General features: G+C 46.0%; 1 protein-coding gene and 1 non-coding gene across 4 annotated transcripts in view; both read left to right on the top strand.

The window, feature by feature from the left end:
• Positions 1–12,646, top strand: part of PDE3B (phosphodiesterase 3B) — a 166,888-nt gene that overhangs the window by 41,697 nt on the left and 112,545 nt on the right. The window lies entirely within an intron of this gene.
• Positions 3,131–4,898, top strand: LOC103170298. The gene is made up of 2 exons (XR_486080.3): positions 3,131–4,259; positions 4,721–4,898. It is a non-coding gene; the product is annotated as an uncharacterized LOC103170298 (transcript).

The following is a 12,646-nucleotide window of genomic DNA, read 5'->3' as shown; positions in this document are numbered from 1 at the left end:
ACTCATTGTAGCAGAGAATGACTGTACTCTGTTTCAAAAGACATAACTTGATAACCAATGTTAGTCATAAAATAGAAGTAAAAACTACCTATGCCCTAGTTGTTAGGCAGGGATTGTCTCTATCTGTTGCCGAATTGTACTTTCCAAGCGCTTAGTACAGTGCTTTGCATCCAGTAAGCGCTCAATAAATACGATTGAATGAATGAATTAAAACTTACTAAAACCTTTTCCACTTATGCCTTTACCAGATTCACATCCTGTCCTGCAACTATTCTTATGGTATTTGTTGCCCGCTTGTAATGTGTCAGACACTGTATGAGGCTCTGAAATAGCTAATAGAAAATCAGGTTGGACATAGACTCTGCCCCACATGAGGCTCACAGTCCTAATCCCCATTTTACAGATGAGACAACTGAGGCCCAGAGAAGCGAAGTGACGGATCCAAGATCACACATCCTGCAAGTGGCAGTTCAGGGGTTGGATCCCAGGTCCTCTGATTCCTAAATCCGTGCGCTTTCCACTAGGCCATGCTGCTGAGCTACCCGAGGCAGATTAGAGATGCTTAACCAGTATTTTCTCAGGGTACACGCCATTCTTTCATATCATGTTTTCTCTCAGGATTTTGACTAGAATGCTGTTAAGGAACCAGAGAATGTTTTTCAGACACCACGACTTTGTAGACCACATTGGTCAAATCAGCACTTAACAAAAACCACAAATATTGTTATTAATGAAGGCTTAGAGATGCAGCCTGCCCTAGGAAATGAGCACAGACCCAAGAGTCAGAAGATTTGCCAGGTACCTGCTGGGTGACCTTGGGCAAGTGACTTCACTTCTCTGTGCCCCAGTTCCCTCTGCTGCAGAATGGGGATTCAATATCTGTGCTCCCTGCTACATAGGACTGTGAGCCCCACGTGGGACCTGAATATCTTCTATCTACCCCAGCGTATAATGCAGTACTTGGCTCCTAGTAAATGCTTAGCAAATTCTATCATCATCACCGTTATTATTAGTTCTGGTCTGGGAGTGAGCGAAAGAGAATATTATTGCAGGAGTGCACTAGGGGAAGCAGCGTGGCTCAGTGGAAAGAGCCTGGGCTTAAGAGTCAGAGGTCATGGGTTCGACTCCCGGCTCTGCCACTCGTCAGCTGTGTGACCGTGGGCAAGTCACTTCACTTCTCTGTGCCTCAGTTACCTCATCTGTAAAATGGGGATTAACCGTGAGCCTCACGCGGGACAACCTGATGACCCTGTATCTCCCCCAGCGCTTAGAACAGTGCCCGGCACATAGTCAGCGCTTAACAAATACCAACATTATTATCACTAAAGATTTCACTGGCCCAAATAGTCTAGCCTTTATTGTATCGTCAAACCTTGGGTTAATTGGTCATTTCTAAAAATCATGATTTTATCACTATACAAAATATTACATCAGTCCGCTGGCTCCAGAGTTCCCCCGTGGAAAGAGTCAGGTGTATGTTCATTTTTGAGTATCCCAGCTTTCCTGAATATATGAATAGTATAGGATAGTTAGTTGAACGTAATTATGTATATGACAAGCAGTTAGCTACAATTAATTGTTGTTGAATGGATTAAAAAAACAAACAAATAATAGATTCCAGACCTTGGTTTTTAGTAAGTCCACATTGTTTTTTCTTGTTTCCCAAGCTCTAAGGCCATAGAACGCCTGTTAGCCAAGCAGTTTGGTAACTATTGGATTTTTAAGGCTTACCGCCATATTTATTCATTCATTCAATCATATTTGTTGAGCATTCACTGCATGCTAAGCACTGTGCTAAGCGCTGGGGAGAGTTCAATATAACAACAAGCAGAAACATTCCTGCCCACAAAGAACTCCCAGTTTAGAGAGGGAGACAGACATTAATATAAATACATAAATAAAATGGTAGAATTTATATTTTGATTCCATATCTTTGAGAAGCCTCTCCTTACTGCGAAGGAGCGAATCCGATTTATTATTTCCCAGAATGGAACCCTCCGACCCATAGGCTAAAGAAAGTAGTACAAATACCCAATGGTGAGTTTTGTCCTTTATGCCAAGACGGCAGGGACCTTGTGCGAGATGATTGTTAGCCTGGCTGATGAAACCCAATACCATAATGCGGAGGTAGTCAAATATTTGGGCTGGAGGGCCACGTAAAGACTTCTAAACTGTCGAAGGCCACACCTAAACCTCTCCTGGCTTTAATAATAATGTTGGTATTCGTTAAGCGCTTACTATGTGCAGAGCGCTGTTCTAAGCGCTGGGGTAGATACAGGGTAATCAGGTTGTCCCATGTGAGGCTCACAGTTAATCCCCATTTTACAGATGAGGGAACTGAGGCCCAGAGAAGGGTAAGTGACTTGCCCACAGTCACACAGCTGCCAAGTGGCAGAGCCGGGATTCGAACCCCTAAACTCTGACTCCCAAGCCTGGGCTCTTTCCACTGAGCCACACTGCTTCTCTTTCTCACTTTCTCACTTAAGAGTGGCGGGGGGGAGTTGGAGGATGAAGGAGTGGAAGAAGAGGAGACAGCCAAACTTGTGGCGACTTGTAATTCTGTAGCGAATGCAGTCGGCAGAACCCCTTCGCCCCAGCGTTTTGGACCGTGGCTGGAGTGGATCGGTTGGGAAGCCGGATCTTCAGCCGGATTCCTAGAGGGTGGTCACTGACGGAGGGGACTCAGGGAGCCTACTCTTTTCCCTTCCTTATTCCAGCCTTTTCTTTCTTCCCCCCAGCTTCTGGTTTCAGGGTGTTCTGGCACAGGGCATGCAACCTGTCAAAGGCAGCCTGGAAACCAGCCAGTCGTATTTATTGAGCGCTTACTGTACTCAGCGCTGGGGAAAGTACCACAGAACAGTATAATAGCAGACACACTCCCTGCCGGGGCTCTCACTGGATACTCTGCTGGGGACACGTTCGTTCATTCAATTCATTCAAGTGTATTAAGCACTTACTGTGCGCAGAGCACTGTATTAAGCGCTTGGGAAAGTACAGTTCAACAATAAAGAGTGACAGCTCCTGCCCCCAACGAGCTCACAGTCTAGAGGGGTTCACAACCTAAAGACTGTGTGGGACAGGGACAAACTGATTAGCTTGTATCTAACAGTGCTTGACACATAGAAAGCACTTAACAAATACCATCATCATGATCATTGTTTCATCCATGAATAGATATTTGGATGAAGGTTTTCACGAGCATCACTTTCTGCATGTAAAATGTCCTGCAGTTTCACCTTGATTAAGAACTCTGTCACAAGACCTTTGTAGCGGGGCGGTTTGGATCTTTTGTTTTCGTGTTACCGGGCCCCGGGAGATGTCGGGATTCATTCTGAAATGTCTGATGGGGAAATCGAATGCGAACAGTCGGTTTCAGAGGTCTATCCGTTTCTGGCACGAGTAGTCGCTAAGAAAACCAACAGGGTGGATATGACTTCCGTCACTCTTTAAGTAGTCTCTGGTCATTACTTTTCTACAAAAGAAAATTGATATGTAATTGATACTTCAAGTCTCCCCAAACAGAATTTCTTGAATTGTCAGTCAAGCAGGGGGAGCACTTGAAGCACTTTAAAATGCCGTGAGATTTTTGTAGATTTAAAGAGTAACTTTTTTTCAGTGACTCTTGAATAAGTGGCACTTTTTTCATGGATTTTAAGTACATTAAATGTTTTTAACAGGTCAGAAAATGACAGCAGTAAAGTTCGGTGACTTTTTTTTTTCTTCTAAGAGAACAAGGAGGGCTTTGTTTCTGCAGATGTTTTTCAGTGAAATATTTGATCAAAATTGTTGCTGTGTGTATTGAATTGCAGTATGAGAACTAGAGAATTCAGCCATTTGTACATTCCCTAATTAATGACTTTTTTAGTTTTTACAAAGACTGAAAAATAAATATTTATTGTGATCATCAAATGTTCATGGTAGTTCGAGGTTTTTAGTTAATCGGCATTCTTAAAAAAATAAATTGAAATATTCTGAAAAGAGTTTCTCCTAGTTTGCTAATTTGACCAAACCTGTGTGGTGTCATTCTTCTTTTTTTTTCAATTGAAAATACAGTTCCCGTAGCACCACTTTTGCACGAAATATTGTTACTAAGCAACAGCTGACGTCAGTTAGTGCTACACAAGAAGGTTTGTGTGTTTATCTGCTGAGGGCAGACCCTCGGAAAAGGGCAAAAGTATGAAACTCCATTAGTCACTTCTGTATAAAACCCAACGTGACTCTCCTCAGATATACGCGCTTCAAGTACACACTTGGGATAGGTACAGTATCAGGCTTTATTTTCCTTTTGTTAAAGGGAAGCTAAAAGGGTACAATGCTCTGTTTGTTACCAGTCTTTAAGGGCAAGGGTATTAAAAAGATGTCATTACCTAAGCATTTGTTCCAGTAGTGCTCGGTTGGATTGCAAGACTAAACAGAGATAGGTGCATTAGCCTAGGGGCAGGGTGAGAGATGGATTGAGATTTAGAGGGGTTTTTAAATTATTATTATTATTATTTTTGCTGCTCCTCTTTGTATTTCATTCACCCCCACATTCTGGGGACGCTGTTCATTGGAGCGGGTGGCAGATTCTGATGAACGGATTTCACAGGAACACAGCTGAAAGGTCTAATTAACCAAAAAACAATAAAATTGACACTTCTTGTCTCCATGCAGTGTTTGTTTTGTAATAGCTTTCCTAATATAGAAAGGTAATTTCTTCTTTTAAAATGTGATCTTACAGGAGATGTTCTTCACTGGAGTAAGTGACAGCCTGAGAATGTGAGCAGCAGAGGACTCAATATTTTGTCAATTAAATATAATGCAGAATATATTTTCCTCAGGTCATTATTATGTAGCAAGAGTTCATACAATATTTGAAGTTGGTTACTAGCTCAAAAAATAAAGCAAGATACATCGTTTGGCTGTTCTAGAAATCCGTGTTAAACTCCGACCTAGATTATCAGATGCGGTTCTACGTCACGTTTTTGGAGTCGGACTCTTCAGGCTGCAAGGAGGGAGGGTGAGGTTGAAGACTGCAAAATCATGAGCGTTGTGGACAGCAAACTGCAGCCCGTCAAATTCTATATCGTCGGGCTTAGAGGACATCCCCAAAATGTGAAAATGGTGGGTTCAAGATAAATCAGAGGAAACCCTTCGTCAGGCAGTGGATGTTAAACCTGTTTCAACCACCGTAAGCTGTGTGGGCAGAAAATAGCAACAAGAGGTAGATGAAAATCATGGAGGTCGATATGGGCTTCTCAGATGGAAAAGTTAGGGACACCAGAAGAAAACGGCATGTTTGGGAGAAGGCTTGAGAAATGTTTAGACAGGTGCTGATAGTCCCCTCTAGGCCTTGGAGAGTTAGCATGATCATGGCAGGTGGGGGTGGGAGGGCTTGTCCCACAGACCACCGCCCCCCTCCCCGAGTCCTGATGGAAGAGGATCCAGGAGCTCCACTGTTCACCAAATCCCACAACGACCGGATGAGAGGACAACAGTCGAAGTTTGAAGGATGACACCCGAACCCATCTTGCTAGACCTGACCTCTCACCTGCCCTGCGGTTTTGCCTTTCCTCTTGCCTCCAGGTGATCTCCACCTGGACGTCTAGCCGGCACCTCAAGTCGAGTAAAGCTAAAACTGAATTTCTGGTCTTCCCTCGTAAACCCAATTTGCTCATCCCAAATGGCCACCCCGCTGTCCTCCCCATCCCAGAAACCCGCAACTTCGGTGTGATCCTCCATTCCTCACGTCTTCTGATCAACCACTGGTGTTTAGTAAAGCCTTAGGGGGAATCCCAGAGTTGGTAGGCACGATCCTTTCTGCTCTCCAGCAGCTCACAGCTCTCACTTTGTCACTAAATCCTGCCGATTTTTCCTCCACATGTTCCGGATCTGCTTCTTCCTTCCCATCCAGATGGTCACCACCCTCGTCGCTCAGCCAATCGATCACCTGTACTGAGTGTATACTGGATGCTGAGCACTGTGCTAGGTGCTCTGGAAAGTATGAGAAGCAGCATGGCGTAGTGGATGGAGCATGGGCCTGGGAGTCAGGAGGTCCCGAGTCCCAATCCCTGACTCTGCCACTTGTCCGCTGTGTGACCTTGGCCAAGTTGCCTTGCTTCTCTGAGCCTCAGGTGCCTCATCTGCAAAATGGAGATTGAGACCGTGAGCCCTTTGTGGGACAGGGACTGTGTTCAACCTGATTTGCTTATATCCACCCCAGCACGTAGTAAGCACGTAATAAATACCATTATGATGATGATGATGATGATGAAACAGAGTTGATACAGTGGTATGTAATAAGCACTTGAATGTCACAATTATTATTATCCTCATCAATCATTCAGCTTCTGTGTGTACAGCACTGTATTAAACACTTGGGAGAGGACTACAGCAGAGCTGGTGGACACATTCCCTGACCGAAAGGGGCTCACAGTCTGCAAGGGGAGACAGACGTTAAAATAAATTATGGATTTATACTTACGTGCCCTGGGACTGACGGTAGGGTGAATTAAGAGTACGAATCCAAGCGGGAGGACGAAGCAGAAGAGAGAGAGTGGAGGAAATGAGGCCTTAGGTGTGGAAGGCCTCTTGGAGGAGATACGATTCTAATTAGGCTTTGAAAGGCAGAATGATAATTGGATGTGTCCAATTCCAAGCTCCAGCACATCTCCGTTAGCCCACAACCCCACGTGACTCCTTCCCCTGTCCCCGATCCGACAGCGAACGGCAGCAAATGGTTGTGGGAATCGAGCTGGCTTTATTGCCTGGGTCCCTGCAGACCCCAGCCCCCTGGCACAGCACCCGTCTCTGCCCAACGACCAAGGGACCCAGGTCCCCAGACCCCGGCGGGCAGACCGGTGCGTGCAGGCTTTCCAGGACAGGAAGCGAGAGGGCCCGAGGGCGAGAGCACGGGGGTGAAAGAGGCCTCCGTCCTGTTGTGCGGCTCCCGGCTTAGCCCCGCGATCTGCCCGAGAGCCCTCCGGAACGGGGAGCCGTGCCGGTCACTTCCTTCTCCGCCCACACCGGCCGGAGTTACACACGCTAGGCGTGCTCGTTTCAAGGATTTGCTGGCTCTGTCAAAGTCATCTTTGCCACCGCACATGTCAGGTTGCTATGGTGAGGGCACAGGGCAGCTAATAAGTGGATGACTCCTCCCCTATCAGAGCGGGACTTCTAGTCAGTTTCACTCAATGGTATTGAGCACTTACTGTGTGCTGGACACTGTACTAAGCGCTTGGGAGAGTACAGTCCAAAAGAGTAGGTATAGATGGTCCCTGCCAACAAGGACCGTATAGATTTGCAACCGCAAGTCTATTTCAGTATCATAGCAGTGTGGTCTAGTGGATAATAATAATAATAATGATAATGATGATGATGGCATTTGTTAAGTGCTTACTGTGTACAAAGCACTGCTCTAAGCTCTGGGGGGATAAATCAAAGCCCTACTGAGAGCTCACCTCCTCCAAGAGGCCTTCCCAGACTGAGCGCCCCCTTTCCCTCTGCCCCGCCTCTCCTCCCCTCTCACCCCCCTCTACTCCTCCCCCTTCCCCTCAGCACTGTCCTCATTTGTATATATTATTTGTTACCCTATTCATTTTGTTAATGGGATGTACATCCCCTTGATTCTATTTATCTTGATGTTGTCTTGTTTTTGTTTTGTTTTCTTTTGCTTTGCTAGCTGTCTCCCCCATTTAGACTGTGAGCCCGTCATTGGGCAGGGATGGTCTCTCTCTGTTGCCAAACTGTACATTCCAGGCGCTTAGTACGGTGCTCTGCACATAGTAAGTGCTCAGTAAATACTGTTGAATGACCGAATTCAGCGTGGCTCAGTGGAAAGAGCACGGGCTTTGGAGTCAGAGGTCATGGGTTCGAATCCCTGCTCGGCCACATGTCAGCTGTGTGACTTTGGGCAAGTCACTTAACTTCTCGGTGCCTCAGTTACCTCATCTGTAAAATGGGGATTAAGACTGTGAGCCCCACGTGGGACAACCTGATTCCCCTGTGTCTACCCCAGCGCTTAGAACAGTGCTCGACACATAGTAAGCGCTTAACAAATACCAACATTATTATTATTATTACCGAATGAACAAGGTGATCAGGTTGTCCCATGTGGGGCTCACAGACTTAATCCCCATTTTACAGGTGAGGTAGCTGAGTCACAGAGAAGTAAAGCGACTTGTCCAAAGGCACAGAGCTGACAAGCGGCAGAGCCGGAATTAGAACCCATGACCTCTGACTCTCAAGCCCATGCTCTTTCCACTGAGCCACGCTGGATGAAGCACGGGAGTCAGAAGGACCCGGGTTCTGCTTCCGACTCTGTTACTTGTCTGCTGTGTGATCTTGGGCAAGTCACGTAATTTCTCCGGGCCTCGTTTACCTCGTATCTAAAATGGGGATTAAGACTGGGAGCCCCGTATGAGATCGGGATTGGGTCCAACCTGCTAAACCTTGTATCTACCCCAGTGCTTAATACAGTGATCTGCACATAGTAATCGCCAACAAATAACATTAAAAAATAGTCTATCTCAGGGTTGTCTCAAAGTTGTCTCACTTGTTACACATTTTTCCTACTGTTATGATGGGGAACAGGTTCCCCAGAAATGGTTGCCCGGTCTCAGGGGCTTCTGAACGTTAACCTTTTCTTTCTCCAACAGGAGGGGAAGCAGAGTTGCCTAGTGGATAGAGCCATGGGTCTCGGAGTCAGAAGGACCTGTGTCCTAAACCCGGTTCCGCAATTTATCAGTTGTGTGACTTTGGGCAAGTCACTTAACTTCTCTGTGCCTCAGTTCCCTCCTCTGTAAAATGGGGATGAAGACTGTGAGCCCCACGTGGGACAACCTGATTTACTTGTATCTACCTCAGTGCTTAGAACAGTGCTTGACACTTAGTAAGCGCTTAACAACTGCCATAATTATTACTATTAATATTAATCCCAGCTCTACCGCTTGTCGGCCATATGATCTTGGGCAAGTCACTTCACTTCACTTAGGGAAGCAGCGTGGCTCAGTGGAAAGAGCCTGGGCTTCGGAGTCAGAGGTCATGGGTTCGACTCCCGGCTCTGCCACTTGTCAGCTGTGTGACTGTGGGTAAGTCACTTAACTTCTGTGTGCCTCAGTTCCCTCATCTGTAAAATGGGGATTAACTGTGAGCCTCACGTGGGACGACCCGATTACCCTGTATCTACCCCAGCGCTTAGAACAGTGCTCTGCACGTAGTAAGCGCTTAACAAATACCAACATTATTACTTCTCTGGGCCTCAATTACCTCATCTGTAAAATGGGGATTAAGATTGCAAGCTCCATGTCGGGCATGGACTGTGTCCAACCTGATTGACCTGTATCTACCCCAGCATTTAGTATAGTGCCTGGCACATAGTAAACGCTTAACCAAGATCATTAAGAAAAAAAAAAAATCCCAGTTTAATTTCCCTGTCAATCTCCTCAGTGATTTCGCTGTCTCCAGTCTCTCCTTTCTCCAGTCCATACTACAGTTTGCTGCCCGGACCATTTTTCCTAAAACTTCATCCTGTGCTCAGATATCCACTCCTAAGGAGCCGCCAATGGTTACTCATTCTCAGCATCCAGCAGAAACTCCAGACCCTGGTCTTTTCACCACTAAATCAGCGCTCTCCTCTACCTTTTTATGAGAGGCTAGTGTCTAATAATCTCCCTCGGGACATTGAAAGCTCTCTGAGGAAAGGTCCCATGCCTCTTAATTGGATCAACTCAAACGCTTAGCACAGCACTCCGCACACAGATGCTCAGCCAGTCGTATTAGAGAAGCAGCGTGGCTCAGTGGAAAGAGCCTGGGCTTCGGAGTCAGAGGTCATGGGTTCGACTCCCGGCTCTGCCACTTGTCAGCTGTGGGCAAGTCACTTAACTTCTCTGTGCCTCAGTTACCTCATCTGGAAAATGGGGATGAACTGTGAGCCTCACGTGGGACAACCTTATTACCCTGTATCTACCCCAGCACTTAGAACAGTGCTCTGCACATAATAAGCGCTTAACAAATACCAACGTTATTATTTATTGGGCAGTTACAGTGTGCAGAGCACTGTACTAAGCCCGTGGGAGAGTACAATATACCAATAAACAGACACATTCCCTTTCCACTATTAGTTACAGTCTAGAGAGGGAGACAGACATTAACATAAACAAGCGCTCAGTAAATACTATCGATTGACTGACAAACATTCGCACGGTAAACATGGAGTTTGTTACCAGGAAGTTGTGCAAGCAGAAACTATCAGTAGGTTCAAGAGAGATTTCAATTAATGGTTCATTAATTTAACTTGTTAGTCTGAGGCAAGTTGGGAAAGTAGAAGGAAAGGGTAGAGATGCTAGATGGTGTAAGCGAACTAATTAGACCGAGTGGAAAGGAAGACAACTGATCCCATAGAACCTCTGAGCATCCTGGAGGCTGGGTGACCATTGGTCTCTTTCCCAAGCACTTAGTACAGTGCTCTGCACATAGTAAGCACTCAATAAATGCATGAGAAGCAGCGTGGCTTAGTGGAAAGAGTAATAATGTTGGTATTTGTTAAGCGCTTACTATGTGCCAAGCACTGTTCTAAGCGCTGGGGTAGACATAGGGGAATCAGGTTGTCCCACGTGGGGCTCACAGTCTCAATCCCCATTTTACAGATGAGGGAACTGAGGCGCAGAGAAGTGAAGTGACTTGCCCACAGTCACACAGCTGACAAGTGGCAGAGCTGGGATTCGAACTCATGAGCCCTGACTCCAAAGCCCGTGCTCTTTCCACTGAGCCACGCTGCTTCTCCGAGCACGGGCTTGCGAGTCAGATGTTGTGGGTTCTAATCCTGGCTCCGCCACTTGTCAGCTGGGTGACTTTGAGCAAGTCACTTAAGCTTCCCTGTGCCTCGGTTACCTCGTTTGTGAAACGGAGATTAAGACGGTGAGCCCCACGTGGGACAACCTATTGACCTTATATCTACCTCAGTGCTTAGAACAGTGCATGGCGCATAGTAAACGCTTAACAAATACCATAATTATAATTATTATTTGCAAGCTCACCTCCTCCAACAGGCCTTCCCAGACTGAGCTCCCCTTTTCCCTCTGCTCCCTCTACCCCCCCCTTCACCTCTCCGCAGCTAAACCCTCTTATCCCCCCTTTCCTTCTTCTCCTCCCCCTCTCCTATCCCATCCCCTCATCTTCATTACCCTATTTATTTTGTTAATGAGATGTACATCACCCTGATTCTATTTATTTGCTGTTGTTTTAATAAGATGCTCTTCCCCTCGATTCTATTTATTGCCATTGTTCTTGTCTGTTCGTCTCCCCCGATTAGACTGTAAGCCCGTCAGAGGGCAGGGACTGTCTCTATCTGTTACCGATTTGTACATTCCAAGTGCTTAGTACAGTGCTCTGCACATAGTAAGCGCTCAATAAATACTATTGAATGAATGAATGAATCCAGTTGGAATTTCCCAAGTTTTTGTTAGGTAAGGATTGTTCTTGGGAGAAAAAGCAGGAAGAGGGATTTAAAAAGGTGTTTATGACCAGCTAGATAGTACCTGAGTGCACATAGAAATATAATTTTAGAGTGGTAAAAATAAATGCAAAGAGGATCCTGAAATAGAGGGGCCAGAGCCAGTTGGAGTTGATTTTCGAAAGGCTTTATGGGGATGAGTTTATACTTGGAATTGCAAATTACAGGAAAATTAAAATAAGCCCTTATGTATGCTTTTTTTCCCCCCCAAATGGTATTAGTTAAGTGCGCACTATGTGCCTGGCACTGGATTAAGTACTAGGGTTGATATAAGATAATCAGGTTGGGCACAGTTCCTGTCCCACATGGGACTCACCGTCATAATCCCCGTATTTACAAATGAGGTAATTGAAGTCCCCGGCAGGCAAGTGGCAGAGCCAGATTTAGAACTCAGATCCTCTGACTCCCGGGCCCGTGCTTCTGCCACGACGGCATACTCCTCTTCTTGACATTAGTGAAAGTTTGGACTTGGACAGTGCTGGAGCATTGTGGAGGGTTATTCTAAGGAATGGATGCCTATTAAAATCTCTGCCGGCTCAAATACAGGCTGCCAACAGTCATGTGTAGTAGCGAATCTGATGTAGATCTCTTTGAGGAGAAAGTGGGAGTAAAGCAATCTGTGTGCTGCTCCAACACTCTTTGTGATATTCGCTTCTATGTTGCTACATCCGACTACCCAACAAACTCCCACTCAGTGAAATTACAGAATACTTGGAAATCGGTTCAATCTCAGTTGGCTTCCAGCTAAACCGATGACTGCCTCAGGCTTAAATATGGGATTTTCTTCATGCTCTTTTGGGGAGCCATTCAGTTGTGTGTTTAATAATAATGGTGGTATTGGTTAAGCTCTTACTATGTGTAAAGCGCCGTTCTAAGCGCTGGGGCGATACAAGGTGATCAGGTTGTCCCACGTGGGACTCAGAGTTCTAATCCCCATTTTCCAGATGCGGTAACTGAGGCATAGAGAAGTGAAGTGACTTGCCCAAAGTCACACAGCTGGCAGGCGGCAAAGCCGGGATTCGAACCTACGACCACTGACTTCCAAGCCCTTTCCACCGAGCCACGCTGCTTTTCTAATGTGTTTGCATTTGGTTGATAAGGGAAGTGTCCCTACTTGGCAAACTGAGGACAAACCTAACACACATCTCCCAATCA

This window comes from Ornithorhynchus anatinus, chromosome 3, assembly GCF_004115215.2.
Source record: "Ornithorhynchus anatinus isolate Pmale09 chromosome 3, mOrnAna1.pri.v4, whole genome shotgun sequence".
Lineage (NCBI taxonomy): Eukaryota > Metazoa > Chordata > Mammalia > Monotremata > Ornithorhynchidae > Ornithorhynchus > Ornithorhynchus anatinus.
Note: the sequence above shows the minus strand (reverse complement) of the source record. Positions and strands in the feature narration are given on the sequence as shown.